This window comes from Acipenser ruthenus, chromosome 2 (assembly GCF_902713425.1).
Source record: "Acipenser ruthenus chromosome 2, fAciRut3.2 maternal haplotype, whole genome shotgun sequence".
NCBI lineage: Eukaryota > Metazoa > Chordata > Actinopteri > Acipenseriformes > Acipenseridae > Acipenser > Acipenser ruthenus.
In genome coordinates, this window is record NC_081190.1 from 99297825 (window position 1) to 99321237 (window position 23413).

General features: G+C 40.4%; 13 non-coding genes across 13 annotated transcripts; all 13 read left to right on the plus strand.

The window, feature by feature from the left end:
• Positions 1-29: 29 nt before the first annotated feature.
• LOC131707252 (U1 spliceosomal RNA) lies at positions 30-193 on the plus strand. The gene has a single exon (XR_009311054.1). It is a non-coding gene; the product is annotated as a U1 spliceosomal RNA (small nuclear RNA).
• Positions 194-1921: 1728 nt separating this feature from the next.
• On the plus strand, positions 1922-2040 carry LOC131706583 (5S ribosomal RNA). The gene has a single exon (XR_009310656.1). It is a non-coding gene; the product is annotated as a 5S ribosomal RNA (ribosomal RNA).
• An 893-nt stretch (positions 2041-2933) lies between these two features.
• Positions 2934-3097, plus strand: LOC131707253 (U1 spliceosomal RNA). The gene has a single exon (XR_009311055.1). It is a non-coding gene; the product is annotated as a U1 spliceosomal RNA (small nuclear RNA).
• Positions 3098-4828: 1731 nt separating this feature from the next.
• On the plus strand, positions 4829-4947 carry LOC131706763 (5S ribosomal RNA). The gene has a single exon (XR_009310781.1). It is a non-coding gene; the product is annotated as a 5S ribosomal RNA (ribosomal RNA).
• Positions 4948-5840: 893 nt separating this feature from the next.
• Positions 5841-6004, plus strand: LOC131707256 (U1 spliceosomal RNA). Its single transcript, XR_009311057.1, has one exon. It is a non-coding gene; the product is annotated as a U1 spliceosomal RNA (small nuclear RNA).
• A 1735-nt stretch (positions 6005-7739) lies between these two features.
• On the plus strand, positions 7740-7858 carry LOC131706786 (5S ribosomal RNA). Its single transcript, XR_009310791.1, has one exon. It is a non-coding gene; the product is annotated as a 5S ribosomal RNA (ribosomal RNA).
• Positions 7859-8753: 895 nt separating this feature from the next.
• LOC131707257 (U1 spliceosomal RNA) lies at positions 8754-8917 on the plus strand. Its single transcript, XR_009311058.1, has one exon. It is a non-coding gene; the product is annotated as a U1 spliceosomal RNA (small nuclear RNA).
• A 1737-nt stretch (positions 8918-10654) lies between these two features.
• On the plus strand, positions 10655-10773 carry LOC131706811 (5S ribosomal RNA). Its single transcript, XR_009310820.1, has one exon. It is a non-coding gene; the product is annotated as a 5S ribosomal RNA (ribosomal RNA).
• An 895-nt stretch (positions 10774-11668) lies between these two features.
• LOC131707261 (U1 spliceosomal RNA) lies at positions 11669-11832 on the plus strand. Its single transcript, XR_009311061.1, has one exon. It is a non-coding gene; the product is annotated as a U1 spliceosomal RNA (small nuclear RNA).
• A 1737-nt stretch (positions 11833-13569) lies between these two features.
• LOC131706586 (5S ribosomal RNA) lies at positions 13570-13688 on the plus strand. Its single transcript, XR_009310658.1, has one exon. It is a non-coding gene; the product is annotated as a 5S ribosomal RNA (ribosomal RNA).
• A 5999-nt stretch (positions 13689-19687) lies between these two features.
• On the plus strand, positions 19688-19846 carry LOC131707895 (U1 spliceosomal RNA). The gene has a single exon (XR_009311235.1). It is a non-coding gene; the product is annotated as a U1 spliceosomal RNA (small nuclear RNA).
• Positions 19847-21582: 1736 nt separating this feature from the next.
• Positions 21583-21701, plus strand: LOC131706587 (5S ribosomal RNA). The gene has a single exon (XR_009310660.1). It is a non-coding gene; the product is annotated as a 5S ribosomal RNA (ribosomal RNA).
• An 893-nt stretch (positions 21702-22594) lies between these two features.
• On the plus strand, positions 22595-22758 carry LOC131707467 (U1 spliceosomal RNA). Its single transcript, XR_009311199.1, has one exon. It is a non-coding gene; the product is annotated as a U1 spliceosomal RNA (small nuclear RNA).
• Positions 22759-23413: the final 655 nt, after the last annotated feature.

Genomic DNA, 23413 nt, shown 5'->3' on the forward strand with positions numbered 1-23413 from the left:
CGGGTGACGACTCGCAATGTGTACAACTCATACTTACCTGGCAGGGGAGATACCATGATCATGAAGGTGGTTCACCCAGGGCGAGGCTCGGCCATTGCACTCCGGCTGTGCTGACCCCTGCGAATTCCCCAAATGCGGGAATCTCGACTGCATAATTTCTGGTAGTGGGGGACTGCGTTCGCGCTCTCCCCTGAAACTATGGTCAAAGACAGAAACAAACACGAACCCGTCGGAGGAAGGAACTCACTCACTAGTTGTTCAACAACTCTCCGGCAGGCGGCTTCGTCACACAGGGAGTCAGGTTTTCTTTAAAAGGAGCTCAATGTTTTTAGCTTTCTGACTGTCAAATAAATAGCTACGTGGTTCCTGCACATCTATTTCCATGTTTCGTTATTTTTTATTGACAAGACTAAAAGTAAAGACTCAGCAGTGTCTGTATCAAAGTTTTTATTTTTATTTTAAATAATTGGAAATCATTTTCGAGCTTATCAGTTTTATTTATTTAGTTGATGTTTTTTATTCAAAGCAACTTACAGATAAACTGTGCATCACAACTGCTGCTGCTGCTGCTGCAGAGTCACTTACAATAGGACCTGGGTTTTACATCTCATTTGAAGGAAGGAGCACAAGGAGGTTAAGGGACTTGCTCAGGGACAGGGTCACACACAATGAGCCAGTGGCTGAGCTGGGATTGAACCAGGAACCTCCCGGTAACAAGAGCTTTTCTTTAACCACCTGACCACTAAGCCCCTTAAATCATATCTTGGCAGACAAACACTTTAATTAGACAACATAAAACCACATACAAGCAGATTTACAAGCAGGGCTGCAATCGCGTTCGCGCTCTCCCCTGATGTTATAGTCAAAGTTAAAAACACAGGTATTGAAAGCAATTAGCGATTATCTATATATCTCCAGCAGGTGGCTCTGTCAGACTGGGAATGAGATTTTGTTTTTTCTTTCGGAGCGTATAATGTTCTAGAAAGTACCAAAGTGTTTTATGTACATGTATTGTGAAGTGTTTCATCTTGAGAAGACAAAGTAACGAGTCAGCGGCACGTGTATCAAAGTTACAAAGTTGCTAATATTAAAGAAGACGAGGTTCAGCGGTACAGTTGTTTTTTTAAAACATAGTGTTTCAGTTCTGTACAGACGTTCTATGTCGTTATCCGTTATTGATTCAGCTTTATTTAGATGATTGCCTTTACCTTGTTTTAATTTCCCGTTCCTCTGAGATACGAATCTACCAGCTTTACATCTTTTTTTTTTTTTTTTTAACGTATTCTCATTTTGTTGATCATTAATGCACATTTCTGTACTGTGGGTGTTGTCGAGCGATTGAAAACGAGACATTTTGTGTTTGAATTGAAAGTGATGGTCTCGAGGAGTCGAACAGGTCACAATAAGCCTTCATCCATGTATCATGTAACCACATGTATGCTGTCTCTAACTGGAGGAGAGGGACCCTTGCCGTACTGCTCAGCCTAAAGAACCACACGAGTTGTTTGAAAGGGGGATTTATTTTGTAGAATAAACATCAAATTGGTTTCAGGGCATACAGTCCTCCAACGGCAACACAGCTCAGTAGTACAGCTGAGATCCATTACAACACTGCTGCAGATTCAAACTAAAAGAGGGTAATATACAAAATGGATGCCTTTGAGAACTTAACACTTTCAATGCCAACGTGTGGCTACTACTTTGTGAACATACAATTTCGCAAGAATCTAATGGCACTTTTAATGCTGCTATATACACACACAGACACACGGACACACGGGCCCGCACACGTGGAGCCCAGAGCTGCTTAAATGTTAACGTTTGTGACAAATTAGAGATCTGGAAATCCCTCCCCCAACCTGTCATTGCATGAATGATATTAACTTAATACTATGAAAGAGATAAACCAAGACTGTCATTCGCTTACGGCCATACCACCTTGAGAACGCCCGATCTCGTCTGATCTCGGAAGCTAAGCAAGGTCGGGCCTGGTTAGTACTTGGATGGGAGACCGCCTGGGAATACCAGGTGCTGTAAGCTTTTCTTTCTGCAGCTTGACAGGGGGCGCTATTTCCCTTGTTATTTATGTTACTAACCTGGAAGCTGTAAGTCTAAACATCGTTTTCTTTTTTTTGTTTTTTTATTGTCCCATTCCACACACGAACAAGTATTGTATCAGCCTTTACTGGTTTTGAAAACTGAGTTAGGACAGAAAGGGTTATCGTATTATATTCTAAGCCGAAACTACCAGTAGCGGTCCGATACAAACAAATGTGAACAGGGTTAAGACAAAAGTACTGACGAGTTTTGCTAGTTATGGTTAGTTTAATTAATTAAAAAAAGAAATAAAAGTTGATGAAGTACTTTTTATTATAGTAACAGAACGAGACATGTTTTAAAGCCACAAACTGCGTGTTTAGATTATTGTGCCAAACAAGAGAACAAAACGAGCATATCAACCAAGAACGGATTTAGTGACCCGTTCATTCGTTCGAGTTTATTTATATTATGTGTGACCTTAACAAATGTTTGACCAATGTTTTGCTTGCTTTCTTTTTGAAAGTCGTACATTTGTTACATTTTTTTTTATTTCGTTTACGCAGACGTGTATACAGACCCGTCGCTTCTTTTGCGGAACATCTCACATGCTGCTGCACGAATGACGTCGTCCTGTGTAAATCCTGGCATCTTGTCCTCCAATGATAAAGGCGCATGCAAATATATACCGAGAGGCATTACGGGAATGCAATTTATAAATACTTATACTGAAAACTGAAGGAACCCATTACACCCAACAGACTGGAAAGTGCGATATGATAACAATGAAAATGTTATATTAGGAAAAGAGTGTTTCTTTAAATTGCAGATGTAGGCACCGTTTCTTTGAAAAATGTCTCTTGTGGACGGGTGACGACTCGCAATGTGTACAACTCATACTTACCTGGCAGGGGAGATACCATGATCATGAAGGTGGTTCACCCAGGGCGAGGCTCGGCCATTGCACTCCGGCTGTGCTGACCCCTGCGAATTCCCCAAATGCGGGAATCTCGACTGCATAATTTCTGGTAGTGGGGGACTGCGTTCGCGCTCTCCCCTGAAACTATGGTCAAAGACAGAAACAAACACGAACCCGTCGGAGGAAGGAACTCACTCACTAGTTGTTCAACAACTCTCCGGCAGGCGGCTTCGTCACACAGGGAGTCAGGTTTTCTTTAAAAGGAGCTCAATGTTTTTAGCTTTCTGACTGTCAAATAAATAGCTACGTGGTTCCTGCACATCTATTTCCATGTTTCGTTATTTTTTATTGACAAGACTAAAAGTAAAGACTCAGCAGTGTCTGTATCAAAGTTTTTATTTTTATTTTAAATAATTGGAAATCATTTTCGAGCTTATCAGTTTTATTTATTTAGTTGATGTTTTTTATTCAGATAAACTGTGCATCACAACTGCTGCTGCTGCTGCTGCTGCTGCTGCTGCTGCAGAGTCACTTACAATAGGACCTGGGTTTTACATCTCATTTGAAGGAAGGAGCACAAGGAGGTTAAGGGACTTGCTCAGGGACAGGGTCACACACAATGAGCCAGTGGCTGAGCTGGGATTGAACCAGGAACCTCCCGGTAACAAGAGCTTTTCTTTAACCACCTGACCACTAAGCCCCTTAAATCATATCTTGGCAGACAAACACTTTAATTAGACAACATAAAACCACATACAAGCAGATTTACAAGCAGGGCTGCAATCGCGTTCGCGCTCTCCCCTGATGTTATAGTCAAAGTTAAAAACACAGGTATTGAAAGCAATTAGCGATTATCTATATATCTCCAGCAGGTGGCTCTGTCAGACTGGGAATGAGATTTTGTTTTTTCTTTCGGAGCGTATAATGTTCTAGAAAGTACCAAAGTGTTTTATGTACATGTATTGTGAAGTGTTTCATCTTGAGAAGACAAAGTAACGAGTCAGCGGCACGTGTATCAAAGTTACAAAGTTGCTAATATTAAAGAAGACGAGGTTCAGCGGTACAGTTGTTTTTTTAAAACATAGTGTTTCAGTTCTGTACAGACGTTCTATGTCGTTATCCGTTATTGATTCAGCTTTATTTAGATGATTGCCTTTACCTTGTTTTAATTTCCCGTTCCTCTGAGATACGAATCTACCAGCTTTACATCTTTTTTTTTTTTTTTTTAACGTATTCTCATTTTGTTGATCATTAATGCACATTTCTGTACTGTGGGTGTTGTCGAGCGATTGAAAACGAGACATTTTGTGTTTGAATTGAAAGTGATGGTCTCGAGGAGTCGAACAGGTCACAATAAGCCTTCATCCATGTATCATGTAACCACATGTATGCTGTCTCTAACTGGAGGAGAGGGACCCTTGCCGTACTGCTCAGCCTAAAGAACCACACGAGTTGTTTGAAAGGGGGATTTATTTTGTAGAATAAACATCAAATTGGTTTCAGGGCATACAGTCCTCCAACGGCAACACAGCTCAGTAGTACAGCTGAGATCCATTACAACACTGCTGCAGATTCAAACTAAAAGAGGGTAATATACAAAATGGATGCCTTTGAGAACTTAACACTTTCAATGCCAACGTGTGGCTACTACTTTGTGAACATACAATTTCGCAAGAATCTAATGGCACTTTTAATGCTGCTATATACACACACAGACACACGGACACACGGGCCCGCACACGTGGAGCCCAGAGCTGCTTAAATGTTAACGTTTGTGACAAATTAGAGATCTGGAAATCCCTCCCCCAACCTGTCATTGCATGAATGATATTAACTTAATACTATGAAAGAGATAAACCAAGACTGTCGTTCGCTTACGGCCATACCACCTTGAGAATGCCCGATCTCGTCTGATCTCGGAAGCTAAGCAAGGTCGGGCCTGGTTAGTACTTGGATGGGAGACCGCCTGGGAATACCAGGTGCTGTAAGCTTTTCTTTCTGCAGCTTGACAGGGGGCGCTATTTCCCTTGTTATTTATGTTACTAACCTGGAAGCTGTAAGTCTAAACATCGTTTTCTTTTTTTTGTTTTTTTATTGTCCCATTCCACACACGAACAAGTATTGTATCAGCCTTTACTGGTTTTGAAAACTGAGTTAGGACAGAAAGGGTTATCGTATTATATTCTAAGCCGAAACTACCAGTAGCGGTCCGATACAAACAAATGTGAACAGGGTTAAGACAAAAGTACTGACGAGTTTTGCTAGTTATGGTTAGTTTAATTAAGTAAAAAAAGAAATAAAAGTTGATGAAGTACTTTTTATTATAGTAACAGAACGAGACATGTTTTAAAGCCACAAACTGCGTGTTTAGATTATTGTGCCAAACAAGAGAACAAAACGAGCATATCAACCAAGAACGGATTTAGTGACCCGTTCATTCGTTCGAGTTTATTTATATTATGTGTGACCTTAACAAATGTTTGACCAATGTTTTGCTTGCTTTCTTTTTGAAAGTCGTACATTTGTTACATTTTTTTTTATTTCGTTTACGCAGACGTGTATACAGACCCGTCGCTTCTTTTGCGGAACATCTCACATGCTGCTGCACGAACGACGTCGTCCTGTGTAAATCCTGGCATCTTGTCCTCCAATGATAAAGGCGCATGCAAATATATACCGAGAGGCATTACGGGAATGCAATTTATAAATACTTATACTGAAAACTGAAGGAACCCATTACACCCAACAGACTGGAAAGTGCGATATGATAACAATGAAAATGTTATATTAGGAAAAGAGTGTTTCTTTAAATTGCAGATGTAGGCACCGTTTCTTTGAAAAATGTCTCTTGTGGACGGGTGACGACTCGCAATGTGTACAACTCATACTTACCTGGCAGGGGAGATACCATGATCATGAAGGTGGTTCACCCAGGGCGAGGCTCGGCCATTGCACTCCGGCTGTGCTGACCCCTGCGAATTCCCCAAATGCGGGAATCTCGACTGCATAATTTCTGGTAGTGGGGGACTGCGTTCGCGCTCTCCCCTGAAACTATGGTCAAAGACAGAAACAAACACGAACCCGTCGGAGGAAGGAACTCACTCACTCACTAGTTGTTCAACAACTCTCCGGCAGGCGGCTTCGTCACACAGGGAGTCAGGTTTTCTTTAAAAGGAGCTCAATGTTTTTAGCTTTCTGACTGTCAAATAAATAGCTACGTGGTTCCTGCACATCTATTTCCATGTTTCGTTATTTTTTATTGACAAGACTAAAAGTAAAGACTCAGCAGTGTCTGTATCAAAGTTTTTATTTTTATTTTAAATAATTGGAAATCATTTTCGAGCTTATCAGTTTTATTTATTTAGTTGATGTTTTTTATTCAGATAAACTGTGCATCACAACTGCTGCTGCTGCTGCTGCTGCTGCTGCTGCTGCAGAGTCACTTACAATAGGACCTGGGTTTTACATCTCATTTGAAGGAAGGAGCACAAGGAGGTTAAGGGACTTGCTCAGGGACAGGGTCACACACAATGAGCCAGTGGCTGAGCTGGGATTGAACCAGGAACCTCCCGGTAACAAGAGCTTTTCTTTAACCACCTGACCACTAAGCCCCTTAAATCATATCTTGGCAGACAAACACTTTAATTAGACAACATAAAACCACATACAAGCAGATTTACAAGCAGGGCTGCAATCGCGTTCGCGCTCTCCCCTGATGTTATAGTCAAAGTTAAAAACACAGGTATTGAAAGCAATTAGCGATTATCTATATATCTCCAGCAGGTGGCTCTGTCAGACTGGGAATGAGATTTTGTTTTTTCTTTCGGAGCGTATAATGTTCTAGAAAGTACCAAAGTGTTTTATGTACATGTATTGTGAAGTGTTTCATCTTGAGAAGACAAAGTAACGAGTCAGCGGCACGTGTATCAAAGTTACAAAGTTGCTAATATTAAAGAAGACGAGGTTCAGCGGTACAGTTGTTTTTTTAAAACATAGTGTTTCAGTTCTGTACAGACGTTCTATGTCGTTATCCGTTATTGATTCAGCTTTATTTAGATGATTGCCTTTACCTTGTTTTAATTTCCCGTTCCTCTGAGATACGAATCTACCAGCTTTACATCTTTTTTTTTTTTTTTTTAACGTATTCTCATTTTGTTGATCATTAATGCACATTTCTGTACTGTGGGTGTTGTCGAGCGATTGAAAACGAGACATTTTGTGTTTGAATTGAAAGTGATGGTCTCGAGGAGTCGAACAGGTCACAATAAGCCTTCATCCATGTATCATGTAACCACATGTATGCTGTCTCTAACTGGAGGAGAGGGACCCTTGCCGTACTGCTCAGCCTAAAGAACCACACGAGTTGTTTGAAAGGGGGATTTATTTTGTAGAATAAACATCAAATTGGTTTCAGGGCATACAGTCCTCCAACGGCAACACAGCTCAGTAGTACAGCTGAGATCCATTACAACACTGCTGCAGATTCAAACTAAAAGAGGGTAATATACAAAATGGATGCCTTTGAGAACTTAACACTTTCAATGCCAACGTGTGGCTACTACTTTGTGAACATACAATTTCGCAAGAATCTAATGGCACTTTTAATGCTGCTATATACACACACAGACACACGGACACACGGGCCCGCACACGTGGAGCCCAGAGCTGCTTAAATGTTAACGTTTGTGACAAATTAGAGATCTGGAAATCCCTCCCCCAACCTGTCATTGCATGAATGATATTAACTTAATACTATGAAAGAGATAAACCAAGACTGTCGTTCGCTTACGGCCATACCACCTTGAGAACGCCCGATCTCGTCTGATCTTGGAAGCTAAGCAAGGTCGGGCCTGGTTAGTACTTGGATGGGAGACCGCCTGGGAATACCAGGTGCTGTAAGCTTTTCTTTCTGCAGCTTGACACAAGGGGCGCTATTTCCCTTGTTATTTATGTTACTAACCTGGAAGCTGTAAGTCTAAACATCGTTTTCTTTTTTTTGTTTTTTTATTGTCCCATTCCACACACGAACAAGTATTGTATCAGCCTTTACTGGTTTTGAAAACTGAGTTAGGACAGAAAGGGTTATTGTATTATATTCTAAGCCGAAACTACCAGTAGCGGTCCGATACAAACAAATGTGAACAGGGTTAAGACAAAAGTACTGACGAGTTTTGCTAGTTATGGTTAGTTTAATTAATTAAAAAAAGAAATAAAAGTTGATGAAGTACTTTTTATTATAGTAACAGAACGAGACATGTTTTAAAGCCACAAACTGCGTGTTTAGATTATTGTGCCAAACAAGAGAACAAAACGAGCATATCAACCAAGAACGGATTTAGTGACCCGTTCATTCGTTCGAGTTTATTTATATTATGTGTGACCTTAACAAATGTTTGACCAATGTTTTGCTTGCTTTCTTTTTGAAAGTCGTACATTTGTTACATTTTTTTTTATTTCGTTTACGCAGACGTGTATACAGACCCGTCGCTTCTTTTGCGGAACATCTCACATGCTGCTGCACGAATGACGTCGTCCTGTGTAAATCCTGGCATCTTGTCCTCCAATGATAAAGGCGCATGCAAATATATACCGAGAGGCATTACGGGAATGCAATTTATAAATACTTATACTGAAAACTGAAGGAACCCATTACACCCAACAGACTGGAAAGTGCGATATGATAACAATGAAAATGTTATATTAGGAAAAGAGTGTTTCTTTAAATTGCAGATGTAGGCACCGTTTCTTTGAAAAATGTCTCTTGTGGACGGGTGACGACTCGCAATGTGTACAACTCATACTTACCTGGCAGGGGAGATACCATGATCATGAAGGTGGTTCACCCAGGGCGAGGCTCGGCCATTGCACTCCGGCTGTGCTGACCCCTGCGAATTCCCCAAATGCGGGAATCTCGACTGCATAATTTCTGGTAGTGGGGGACTGCGTTCGCGCTCTCCCCTGAAACTATGGTCAAAGACAGAAACAAACACGAACCCGTCGGAGGAAGGAACTCACTCACTAGTTGTTCAACAACTCTCCGGCAGGCGGCTTCGTCACACAGGGAGTCAGGTTTTCTTTAAAAGGAGCTCAATGTTTTTAGCTTTCTGACTGTCAAATAAATAGCTACGTGGTTCCTGCACATCTATTTCCATGTTTCGTTATTTTTTATTGACAAGACTAAAAGTAAAGACTCAGCAGTGTCTGTATCAAAGTTTTTATTTTTATTTTAAATAATTGGAAATCATTTTCGAGCTTATCAGTTTTATTTATTTAGTTGATGTTTTTTATTCAAAGCAACTTACAGATAAACTGTGCATCACAACTGCTGCTGCTGCTGCTGCTGCTGCTGCAGAGTCACTTACAATAGGACCTGGGTTTTACATCTCATTTGAAGGAAGGAGCACAAGGAGGTTAAGGGACTTGCTCAGGGACAGGGTCACACACAATGAGCCAGTGGCTGAGCTGGGATTGAACCAGGAACCTCCCGGTAACAAGAGCTTTTCTTTAACCACCTGACCACTAAGCCCCTTAAATCATATCTTGGCAGACAAACACTTTAATTAGACAACATAAAACCACATACAAGCAGATTTACAAGCAGGGCTGCAATCGCGTTCGCGCTCTCCCCTGATGTTATAGTCAAAGTTAAAAACACAGGTATTGAAAGCAATTAGCGATTATCTATATATCTCCAGCAGGTGGCTCTGTCAGACTGGGAATGAGATTTTGTTTTTTCTTTCGGAGCGTATAATGTTCTAGAAAGTACCAAAGTGTTTTATGTACATGTATTGTGAAGTGTTTCATCTTGAGAAGACAAAGTAACGAGTCAGCGGCACGTGTATCAAAGTTACAAAGTTGCTAATATTAAAGAAGACGAGGTTCAGCGGTACAGTTGTTTTTTTAAAACATAGTGTTTCAGTTCTGTACAGACGTTCTATGTCGTTATCCGTTATTGATTCAGCTTTATTTAGATGATTGCCTTTACCTTGTTTTAATTTCCCGTTCCTCTGAGATACGAATCTACCAGCTTTACATCTTTTTTTTTTTTTTTTTAACGTATTCTCATTTTGTTGATCATTAATGCACATTTCTGTACTGTGGGTGTTGTCGAGCGATTGAAAACGAGACATTTTGTGTTTGAATTGAAAGTGATGGTCTCGAGGAGTCGAACAGGTCACAATAAGCCTTCATCCATGTATCATGTAACCACATGTATGCTGTCTCTAACTGGAGGAGAGGGACCCTTGCCGTACTGCTCAGCCTAAAGAACCACACGAGTTGTTTGAAAGGGGGATTTATTTTGTAGAATAAACATCAAATTGGTTTCAGGGCATACAGTCCTCCAACGGCAACACAGCTCAGTAGTACAGCTGAGATCCATTACAACACTGCTGCAGATTCAAACTAAAAGAGGGTAATATACAAAATGGATGCCTTTGAGAACTTAACACTTTCAATGCCAACGTGTGGCTACTACTTTGTGAACATACAATTTCGCAAGAATCTAATGGCACTTTTAATGCTGCTATATACACACACAGACACACGGACACACGGGCCCGCACACGTGGAGCCCAGAGCTGCTTAAATGTTAACGTTTGTGACAAATTAGAGATCTGGAAATCCCTCCCCCAACCTGTCATTGCATGAATGATATTAACTTAATACTATGAAAGAGATAAACCAAGACTGTCATTCGCTTACGGCCATACCACCTTGAGAACGCCCGATCTCGTCTGATCTCGGAAGCTAAGCAAGGTCGTGCCTGGTTAGTACTTGGATGGGAGACCGCCTGGGAATACCAGGTGCTGTAAGCTTTTCTTTCTGCAGCTTGACACAAGGGGCGCTATTTCCCTTGTTATTTATGTTACTAACCTGGAAGCTGTAAGTCTAAACATCGTTTTCTTTTTTTTGTTTTTTTATTGTCCCATTCCACACACGAACAAGTATTGTATCAGCCTTTACTGGTTTTGAAAACTGAGTTAGGACAGAAAGGGTTATTGTATTATATTCTAAGCCGAAACTACCAGTAGCGGTCCGATACAAACAAATGTGAACAGGGTTAAGACAAAAGTACTGACGAGTTTTGCTAGTTATGGTTAGTTTAATTAATTAAAAAAAGAAATAAAAGTTGATGAAGTACTTTTTATTATAGTAACAGAACGAGACATGTTTTAAAGCCACAAACTGCGTGTTTAGATTATTGTGCCAAACAAGAGAACAAAACGAGCATATCAACCAAGAACGGATTTAGTGACCCGTTCATTCGTTCGAGTTTATTTATATTATGTGTGACCTTAACAAATGTTTGACCAATGTTTTGCTTGCTTTCTTTTTGAAAGTCGTACATTTGTTACATTTTTTTTTATTTCGTTTACGCAGACGTGTATACAGACCCGTCGCTTCTTTTGCGGAACATCTCACATGCTGCTGCACGAATGACGTCGTCCTGTGTAAATCCTGGCATCTTGTCCTCCAATGATAAAGGCGCATGCAAATATATACCGAGAGGCATTACGGGAATGCAATTTATAAATACTTATACTGAAAACTGAAGGAACCCATTACACCCAACAGACTGGAAAGTGCGATATGATAACAATGAAAATGTTATATTAGGAAAAGAGTGTTTCTTTAAATTGCAGATGTAGGCACCGTTTCTTTGAAAAATGTCTCTTGTGGACGGGTGACGACTCGCAATGTGTACAACTCATACTTACCTGGCAGGGGAGATACCATGATCATGAAGGTGGTTCACCCAGGGCGAGGCTCGGCCATTGCACTCCGGCTGTGCTGACCCCTGCGAATTCCCCAAATGCGGGAATCTCGACTGCATAATTTCTGGTAGTGGGGGACTGCGTTCGCGCTCTCCCCTGAAACTATGGTCAAAGACAGAAACAAACACGAACCCGTCGGAGGAAGGAACTCCCTCACTAGTTGTTCAACAACTCTCCGGCAGGCGGCTTCGTCACACAGGGAGTCAGGTTTTCTTTAAAAGGAGCTCAATGTTTTTAGCTTTCTGACTGTCAAATAAATAGCTACGTGGTTCCTGCACATCTATTTCCATGTTTCGTTATTTTTTATTGACAAGACTAAAAGTAAAGACTCAGCAGTGTCTGTATCAAAGTTTTTATTTTTATTTTAAATAATTGGAAATCATTTTCGAGCTTATCAGTTTTATTTATTTAGTTGATGTTTTTTATTCAAAGCAACTTACAGATAAACTGTGCATCACAACTGCTGCTGCTGCTGCTGCTGCTGCTGCAGAGTCACTTACAATAGGACCTGGGTTTTACATCTCATTTGAAGGAAGGAGCACAAGGAGGTTAAGGGACTTGCTCAGGGACAGGGTCACACACAATGAGCCAGTGGCTGAGCTGGGATTGAACCAGGAACCTCCCGGTAACAAGAGCTTTTCTTTAACCACCTGACCACTAAGCCCCTTAAATCATATCTTGGCAGACAAACACTTTAATTAGACAACATAAAACCACATACAAGCAGATTTACAAGCAGGGCTGCAATCGCGTTCGCGCTCTCCCCTGATGTTATAGTCAAAGTTAAAAACACAGGTATTGAAAGCAATTAGCGATTATCTATATATCTCCAGCAGGTGGCTCTGTCAGACTGGGAATGAGATTTTGTTTTTTCTTTCAGAGCGTATAATGTTCTAGAAAGTACCAAAGTGTTTTATGTACATGTATTGTGAAGTGTTTCATCTTGAGAAGACAAAGTAACGAGTCAGCGGCACGTGTATCAAAGTTACAAAGTTGCTAATATTAAAGAAGACGAGGTTCAGCGGTACAGTTGTTTTTTTAAAACATAGTGTTTCAGTTCTGTACAGACGTTCTATGTCGTTATCCGTTATTGATTCAGCTTTATTTAGATGATTGCCTTTACCTTGTTTTAATTTCCCGTTCCTCTGAGATACGAATCTACCAGCTTTACATCTTTTTTTTTTTTTTTTTAACGTATTCTCATTTTGTTGATCATTAATGCACATTTCTGTACTGTGGGTGTTGTCGAGCGATTGAAAACGAGACATTTTGTGTTTGAATTGAAAGTGATGGTCTCGAGGAGTCGAACAGGTCACAATAAGCCTTCATCCATGTATCATGTAACCACATGTATGCTGTCTCTAACTGGAGGAGAGGGACCCTTGCCGTACTGCTCAGCCTAAAGAACCACACGAGTTGTTTGAAAGGGGGATTTATTTTGTAGAATAAACATCAAATTGGTTTCAGGGCATACAGTCCTCCAACGGCAACACAGCTCAGTAGTACAGCTGAGATCCATTACAACACTGCTGCAGATTCAAACTAAAAGAGGGTAATATACAAAATGGATGCCTTTGAGAACTTAACACTTTCAATGCCAACGTGTGGCTACTACTTTGTGAACATACAATTTCGCAAGAATCTAATGGCACTTTTAATGCTGCTATATACACACACAGACACACGGACACACGGGCCCGCACACGTGGAGCCCAGAGCTGCTTAAATGTTAACGTTTGTGACAAATTAGAGATCTGGAAATCCCTCCCCCAACCTGTCATTGCATGAATGATATTAACTTAATACTATGAAAGAGATAAACCAAGACTGTCGTTCGCTTACGGCCATACCACCTTGAGAACGCCCGATCTCGTCTGATCTCGGAAGCTAAGCAAGGTCGGGCCTGGTTAGTACTTGGATGGGAGACCGCCTGGGAATACCAGGTGCTGTAAGCTTTTCTTTCTGCAGCTTGACAGGGGGCGCTATTTCCCTTGTTATTTATGTTACTAACCTGGAAGCTGTAAGTCTAAACATCGTTTTCTTTTTTTTGTTTTTTTATTGTCCCATTCCACACACGAACAAGTATTGTATCAGCCTTTACTGGTTTTGAAAACTGAGTTAGGACAGAAAGGGTTATCGTATTATATTCTAAGCCGAAACTACCAGTAGCGGTCCGATACAAACAAATGTGAACAGGGTTAAGACAAAAGTACTGACGAGTTTTGCTAGTTATGGTTAGTTTAATTAATTAAAAAAAGAAATAAAAGTTGATGAAGTACTTTTTATTATAGTAACAGAACGAGACATGTTTTAAAGCCACAAACTGCGTGTTTAGATTATTGTGCCAAACAAGAGAACAAAACGAGCATATCAACCAAGAACGGATTTAGTGACCCGTTCATTCGTTCGAGTTTATTTATATTATGTGTGACCTTAACAAATGTTTGACCAATGTTTTGCTTGCTTTCTTTTTGAAAGTCGTACATTTGTTACATTTTTTTTTATTTCGTTTACGCAGACGTGTATACAGACCCGTCGCTTCTTTTGCGGAACATCTCACATGCTGCTGCACGAATGACGTCGTCCTGTGTAAATCCTGGCATCTTGTCCTCCAATGATAAAGGCGCATGCAAATATATACCGAGAGGCATTACGGGAATGCAATTTATAAATACTTATACTGAAAACTGAAGGAACCCATTACACCCAACAGACTGGAAAGTGCGATATGATAACAATGAAAATGTTATATTAGGAAAAGAGTGTTTCTTTAAATTGCAGATGTAGGCACCGTTTCTTTGAAAAATGTCTCTTGTGGACGGGTGACGACTCGCAATGTGTACAACTCATACTTACCTGGCAGGGGAGATACCATGATCATGAAGGAACGTTGGATTTTTCATTCTATTTCGTTGGATGGATTTTGAGGAATTCCTTTTTTGTTCCTTTGTTTTGGAGGACCTGCCGTTTGAAGATGTCGGCTTTTGGAGTGCGACGGAATGCTATTCGTTTTGAGCTTTTGAATGACTTGGCTATGGACCGATTGGAGTTTAGTAGGAATGTGTTGCAAAAAGGACTGGGTTTTCACCCTAGAAATCTGGATTTCATCTTTGCCTTTCCTGGTAAGAAAACTTTTGAAGTTATTTTTTCCACTTTTGCCATGTTTGAAGTTTGTTTAGAAAAGTTTAAAAAATTTGGAGACCAGTTTAAGAATATTGCTATGGTTCCATTGACAAGAAGGGAGTTAAAAGTAATCCATGTGGTAATGTTTTCGGAGCTGGTACAATATGAGGATATTTTAACCTGGCTGTCACAATATTGTGATGTGATTGTTGGCTCGACGGTAAAAGACGAGGATGGCGTGAAAACCGGGGAAAGGAAGTTTCAAGTTAAACTTCGTAGAGACATTGTAAGTGGAGACTACAAGCACTTACCTAACACTATTCAAATAGGTTCTTGTAGAGGATATGTGTTCTATATGGGTCAGCCGAAAGTATGCAGATCTTGTGGACAAACTGGGCATTTTTCAGCCACTTGTGATCAGAAGTTTTGCAGGAATTGTGGTGCTTTTGGCCATTTTCCCAATGAATGTAAACTCCCCTTGAAGTGCAACCTATGTGGGGAGTCAAATCACGTTTTCAGAGACTGTCCTTTTGCATACGCTAATCGAGTTAAGAAACAGAGAGCTGTTAATTTGTCAGAGAAGCCAACAGAATCCTCCGCTGAGGTGGATCCAGAACCAACTTCAGTGTTGGAACTGCCCGTGGAGGGTCTGGAGAATCTATTTCAGGAGCCAGAATCGGAGCCAGGGCCAAAGCTAGATCCTGAGCCAGAGTCAGCACCAGTGTCGGAGACTACTGAAGATTGTAGTTTTGCAACAGAAATCAATGTCCAGTTTGCTCAACAATCAAATGAACTTAAGGTGTTAGAAGAAGTAAACCTTTTGGTGGAAGCACTTGGGTCTGTTGAGGCTGAACAGGATTTGGGCGAAACTGATTTTTTACCGGGGACATCAGATTTACCGGGGCTGAGGTTTTCTGAGCAGAGTGATGAGGAGGAAGGAGAAATGGATTTCTCTGCCTCCGAGAGCAGGAAAAGAAAGATGAAGGACAAAGAGGGGGCAGACAATTCAGAGTCAGAAGCAGGTTCGGACTCTGCTTCGGTTTCAGGGCAATCTTTTTTAGACTCTGATAATGTAAGTACTTTTGCGTCTGCTACTCACATGAAAATAGAGACTAGTGAAGGCATGGAGAGTACAAAAGGGAAGAAAAAGAAAAAAGGGAGAAGCGGGAGAAAACAGACTTGATATCTGTCCGGGGTTGCTTTCTTTTCCTTGTTTCAATGGTACTTTCATTAGTATCGGTCAATGTTAGAAGCATTAAGGACCCTGTTAAACGTCTTTCGGTCTTGGACTTTTTGAAAAAGAGGAAAGGTGATATTTTTTTGTTACAGGAATGTTGGATCCCTTATCAAGATAATTATTGTAAATATGAAGAAATGTGGGATTCGGGGTTGTCAGTATGGTCGGGTGACAACAGTAACAGAGCAGCGGGTGTGGCAATCTTGTTTAAAGGGAAGGGGTTCGACATAATGGCAATAAGAAGGGTGGTGGATGGGAGGTTGTTGGTGGTGGATATAGATTGGTGTGGGGTAAAGGTGCGTTTAATTAATGTTTATTGTCCCGTGGATTTGACGGAGAGGTTGGATTTGTTGAGTAGGCTATCACCACTTTTAGTTTGCAATTTCAATATTATAATTGGTGGTGACTTTAATTGTTTACTTTCGAAAAAAGATAGAAAATCCCAAACTGAGTTTTATCTAGATGGCAGCTCGAGAGTACTTCAGACCATTATTGAGGACTTTCATTTAAAAGATGTATTTGGAGTAAGAGTTTCAGATTCGGATTTTTTTACATGGTCAAGCAGTAACTTTTCAGTTAGATCTCGCATTGATTATTTTTTCATTTCCAAAGACATTAAGGTTGAGGATTTTAGTCTTTATCCAGTCTTTTTTTCAGACCATTCTTTACTATATACAGAGTTGGATATTCAAGCTAAAACTAAGTTTGGGAAGGGTGTTTGGAAATTAAATGTACTTTTGTTAAAAGAGGAGAAGATTGTGCAAAGATTTAGAGGAATGTATAGGAACTGGCAGACCGTAAAATGTTTGTATAATTCTGTGGGAGAATGGTGGGAGGATGTTAAAAAGAGAGTGAAAGTTTTTTTTATTAACGAGGGGAGGAAAATTGCAAAAGGGGAAAGGTATAAGTTAGGGAAATTGCAGGGTAAATTGCAGAGGCTCTACATTATGTTAAGAGATGGTTTTGATGTGGCTAATGATATAACTATAACTAAAATGAAGATGTCCAAACTGTACAGGTCTTTTAGTAGGAGTATTATTTTTCGTAGTAGGGTCCGTTTTTGTGAGGAAAATGAAAAGTGCACTCGCTTCTTTTTTAAGAAAATGAATCCAGGGAAAAAAGTCATTCATAGTTTATTGGATATAAATGGGGTAGAACAATCCTCTAGTGAGGCTGTTCTGGGTTGTGCTAAGTCCTTTTATGAAGAGTTATATGATGTGAAGGAAATAGAAGGTTCCTGGTTAGAATTTTATTTAAGTAAAATTGATGTAAAATTAAGTGATACTGAGAGACAGAAGTTAGAGAAAGAGATAAGTTTAGAAGAACTGGGGAGGGCTGTAAAAAGCTTTAAAAAAAATAAGGTACCAGGGATAGATGGTTTACCAATCGAATTTTATGACTTATTTGGGGATTTAGTGGGTGGGGATCTTTTGGACGTGTATAATGAATCTTGGGCTAAAGGTGTATTGATATCAACCATGAGAGAAGGTTGTATATCCTTACTATATAAAAAAGGGGACAAGAAAGAAATAAAGAATTGGAGGCCAGTCACTTTACTTTGCGTAGACCTGAAGATCCTATCAAAGGTAGTTTTTTTAAGATTGCAATCTGTAATTGCGTCTGTTGTAAATAGTGATCAAACTTGCGGGATACCAGGACGGTTACTAGCTGATAATTTGGCTCTAGTTAGAGATATAATAGAATATGCGAAGGACAGGAATGTGCCTCTTTGTCTTTTAAGTCTAGATCAGGAGAAGGCTTTTGATCGTCTCAACCACAGCTTCATTATGTCAATATTAGTAAAAATGAACTTTGGGCCTGCTTTCTGCTCCTGGATACATTTGTTGTATAAGGATTGTTTTAGTAGGATAATAATAAATGGGGTTTTGTCTGAACCTTTTAAGGTACTATCTGGGGTAAGGCAGGGGTGTCCGTTGTCCCCATTACTTTTTGTGTTGGGGATGGAGCCCTTGGCGTGTGCTATTAGGCAGGACAGTGGTATTGCAGGAATAATTGCACCTGGGAGTGGGAAACAGGATATTAAAGTTACCCTGTACATGGATGACATAACAGTTTTCTGTTCTGACAATGCATCAGTCACCAAGGTCTTTTGGCATTGTGATAAATTTGCTTTAGCATCTTCATCCAAAATAAATATGGGGAAGAGTGAATGCTGGTATGTAAACTGGAAAGAAGCAAAGATTGATTTTGGTTTAGTGGAGAAGTATGATTTCATAAAGATTTTAGGGGTATTATTTGGGCCAAATATGAGTAGTAAGAATTGGGAGGGCAGAATTGCAAGAATAAAACAGAAACTTGGTATGTGGGGTATGAGGGAACTAACTTTGTCGGGTAGGATTTTAGTTATTAAGACAGAGGTGTTGTCTTCCCTGGTTTTTTTAGCATCTATATTCCCAATACCTCGCCAATGTCTTTTTGTTATACAAAGAGCAATGTTTCAGTTTTTATGGGGCAGTAAATGTGAGAAGGTTAAAAGACAGATAATGTATAAAACTTTAAATTGTGGTGGGAAAAATGTCCCTGACTTGGGGAAAAAACTGCATTGTATTTTTGTGACTTGTGTGGTTAAAGGGTGTGTTTGTACAAACCAAAGTCTTAGGAAATGGACTTTCTTTGCAGGGTTTTGGTTAAAAGGGATTATTTGTCAGTTATGGAAAATGCGGTTGAGTTTAAAGGTGCCATACGCAGAACAACGGCCTTTTATTTATAATTTTGTAAAAACATTCATTGTTAAATATAAAGTAAATAGTCTTGCCCTAGAGGAGATATCTTGTGCTCGCCTGGAACAGCTAGTTTGCACAGAAGGGTTAGCTTTGCTCCCAGTTGGGACATTAGTGGAGGAGGACTGTAGGACGGTGTGGAGAAATGTATCTGCCTCCTATCTCTTGAATGCCCATAGGGATTTGGCTTGGAGTGTGGTCCACCAGTGTCTTCCTCTAAGAAGCTTTTTATATCGACGTGGTGGAACAGCTAGTCCTGTTTGCATAAGGCCAGGATGTTGGGGGGAAGAGACGGTACATCATTTGATGTGGTCTTGTTCCTTTGCACAGGAAGTGTGGCAGAAGATGTGTATCTGGTTGGAGAAAATAGAGAGAAAGATAATCTTGACAGAACATGGCATCCTTTATGGATTATTAGGTATAAAGATAAGTAAAGAGAAATTTTGTAAGATCTGGGCGATTATCAATTCCACAAAAGATGCGTTGTGGAAAGCAAGGAACATACTGCAATGGAAGAAATGTGATTTGCCAGCAGAAGCAGTATATGCTTTAGCACTTTCTGTAGCAAAGGATTACGTGGCACGAGACGTGGGGCACAGATCCAGAGAAGAAGTGAGTAAAATTTGGGGGCTGGAGAAGGAGCAGATGATTTCCCAAATTGTTCTTAGGTGTTAGTTTAATTAGAGGATCCGGTTCTGATTGGTTCTGGGGGAGCAGGAGATATCGAATTAGGGCACAAGGGTGAGGGGAAGGCATTTATGGAGGTTAATTTTTGCAATATGTTTGTAATATGTAACAATATGATGGTCTTTTGTATAATACATATGTCATTTTATTTTGATTTGTAATTTTGTTAAGAACTTAATAAATCTTAAAAAAAGAAAAAAGGTTCACCCAGGGCGAGGCTCGGCCATTGCACTCCGGCTGTGCTGACCCCTGCGAATTCCCCAAATGCGGGAATCTCGACTGCATAATTTCTGGTAGTGGGGGACTGCGTTCGCGCTCTCCCCTGAAACTATGGTCAAAGACAGAAACAAACACGAACCCGTCGGAGGAAGGAACTCACTCACTAGTTGTTCAACAACTCTCCGGCAGGCGGCTTCGTCACACAGGGAGTCAGGTTTTCTTTAAAAGGAGCTCAATGTTTTTAGCTTTCTGACTGTCAAATAAATAGCTACGTGGTTCCTGCACATCTATTTCCATGTTTCGTTATTTTTTATTGACAAGACTAAAAGTAAAGACTCAGCAGTGTCTGTATCAAAGTTTTTATTTTTATTTTAAATAATTGGAAATCATTTTCGAGCTTATCAGTTTTATTTATTTAGTTGATGTTTTTTATTCAGATAAACTGTGCATCACAACTGCTGCTGCTGCTGCTGCTGCTGCTGCTGCTGCTGCTGCAGAGTCACTTACAATAGGACCTGGGTTTTACATCTCATTTGAAGGAAGGAGCACAAGGAGGTTAAGGGACTTGCTCAGGGACAGGGTCACACACAATGAGCCAGTGGCTGAGCTGGGATTGAACCAGGAACCTCCCGGTAACAAGAGCTTTTCTTTAACCACCTGACCACTAAGCCCCTTAAATCATATCTTGGCAGACAAACACTTTAATTAGACAACATAAAACCACATACAAGCAGATTTACAAGCAGGGCTGCAATCGCGTTCGCGCTCTCCCCTGATGTTATAGTCAAAGTTAAAAACACAGGTATTGAAAGCAATTAGCGATTATCTATATATCTCCAGCAGGTGGCTCTGTCAGACTGGGAATGAGATTTTGTTTTTTCTTTCGGAGCGTATAATGTTCTAGAAAGTACCAAAGTGTTTTATGTACATGTATTGTGAAGTGTTTCATCTTGAGAAGACAAAGTAACGAGTCAGCGGCACGTGTATCAAAGTTACAAAGTTGCTAATATTAAAGAAGACGAGGTTCAGCGGTACAGTTGTTTTTTTAAAACATAGTGTTTCAGTTCTGTACAGACGTTCTATGTCGTTATCCGTTATTGATTCAGCTTTATTTAGATGATTGCCTTTACCTTGTTTTAATTTCCCGTTCCTCTGAGATACGAATCTACCAGCTTTACATCTTTTTTTTTTTTTTTTAACGTATTCTCATTTTGTTGATCATTAATGCACATTTCTGTACTGTGGGTGTTGTCGAGCGATTGAAAACGAGACATTTTGTGTTTGAATTGAAAGTGATGGTCTCGAGGAGTCGAACAGGTCACAATAAGCCTTCATCCATGTATCATGTAACCACATGTATGCTGTCTCTAACTGGAGGAGAGGGACCCTTGCCGTACTGCTCAGCCTAAAGAACCACACGAGTTGTTTGAAAGGGGGATTTATTTTGTAGAATAAACATCAAATTGGTTTCAGGGCATACAGTCCTCCAACGGCAACACAGCTCAGTAGTACAGCTGAGATCCATTACAACACTGCTGCAGATTCAAACTAAAAGAGGGTAATATACAAAATGGATGCCTTTGAGAACTTAACACTTTCAATGCCAACGTGTGGCTACTACTTTGTGAACATACAATTTCGCAAGAATCTAATGGCACTTTTAATGCTGCTATATACACACACAGACACACGGACACACGGGCCCGCACACGTGGAGCCCAGAGCTGCTTAAATGTTAACGTTTGTGACAAATTAGAGATCTGGAAATCCCTCCCCCAACCTGTCATTGCATGAATGATATTAACTTAATACTATGAAAGAGATAAACCAAGACTGTCGTTCGCTTACGGCCATACCACCTTGAGAACGCCCGATCTCGTCTGATCTCGGAAGCTAAGCAAGGTCGGGCCTGGTTAGTACTTGGATGGGAGACCGCCTGGGAATACCAGGTGCTGTAAGCTTTTCTTTCTGCAGCTTGACAGGGGGCGCTATTTCCCTTGTTATTTATGTTACTAACCTGGAAGCTGTAAGTCTAAACATCGTTTTCTTTTTTTTGTTTTTTTATTGTCCCATTCCACACACGAACAAGTATTGTATCAGCCTTTACTGGTTTTGAAAACTGAGTTAGGACAGAAAGGGTTATCGTATTATATTCTAAGCCGAAACTACCAGTAGCGGTCCGATACAAACAAATGTGAACAGGGTTAAGACAAAAGTACTGACGAGTTTTGCTAGTTATGGTTAGTTTAATTAATTAAAAAAAGAAATAAAAGTTGATGAAGTACTTTTTATTATAGTAACAGAACGAGACATGTTTTAAAGCCACAAACTGCGTGTTTAGATTATTGTGCCAAACAAGAGAACAAAACGAGCATATCAACCAAGAACGGATTTAGTGACCCGTTCATTCGTTCGAGTTTATTTATATTATGTGTGACCTTAACAAATGTTTGACCAATGTTTTGCTTGCTTTCTTTTTGAAAGTCGTACATTTGTTACATTTTTTTTTATTTCGTTTACGCAGACGTGTATACAGACCCGTCGCTTCTTTTGCGGAACATCTCACATGCTGCTGCACGAATGACGTCGTCCTGTGTAAATCCTGGCATCTTGTCCTCCAATGATAAAGGCGCATGCAAATATATACCGAGAGGCATTACGGGAATGCAATTTATAAATACTTATACTGAAAACTGAAGGAACCCATTACACCCAACAGACTGGAAAGTGCGATATGATAACAATGAAAATGTTATATTAGGAAAAGAGTGTTTCTTTAAATTGCAGATGTAGGCACCGTTTCTTTGAAAAATGTCTCTTGTGGACGGGTGACGACTCGCAATGTGTACAACTCATACTTACCTGGCAGGGGAGATACCATGATCATGAAGGTGGTTCACCCAGGGCGAGGCTCGGCCATTGCACTCTGGCTGTGCTGACCCCTGCGAATTCCCCAAATGCGGGAATCTCGACTGCATAATTTCTGGTAGTGGGGGACTGCGTTCGCGCTCTCCCCTGAAACTATGGTCAAAGACAGAAACAAACACGAACCCGTCGGAGGAAGGAACTCACTCACTAGTTGTTCAACAACTCTCCGTCAGGCGGCTTCGTCACACAGGGAGTCAGGTTTTCTTTAAAAGGAGCTCAATGTTTTTAGCTTTCTGACTGTCAAATAAATAGCTACGTGGTTCCTGCACATCTATTTCCATGTTTCGTTATTTTTTATTGACAAGACTAAAAGTAAAGACTCAGCAGTGTCTGTATCAAAGTTTTTATTTTTATTTTAAATAATTGGAAATCATTTTCGAGCTTATCAGTTTTATTTATTTAGTTGATGTTTTTTATTCAGATAAACTGTGCATCACAACTGCTGCTGCTGCTGCTGCTGCTGCTGCTGCTGCAGAGTCACTTACAATAGGACCTGGGTTTTACATCTCATTTGAAGGAAGGAGCACAAGGAGGTTAAGGGACTTGCTCAGGGACAGGGTCACACACAATGAGCCAGTGGCTGAGCTGGGATTGAACCAGGAACCTCCCGGTAACAAGAGCTTTTCTTTAACCACCTGACCACTAAGCCCCTTAAATCATATCTTGGCAGACAAACACTTTAATTAGACAACATAAAACCACATACAAGCAGATTTACAAGCAGGGCTGCAATCGCGTTCGCGCT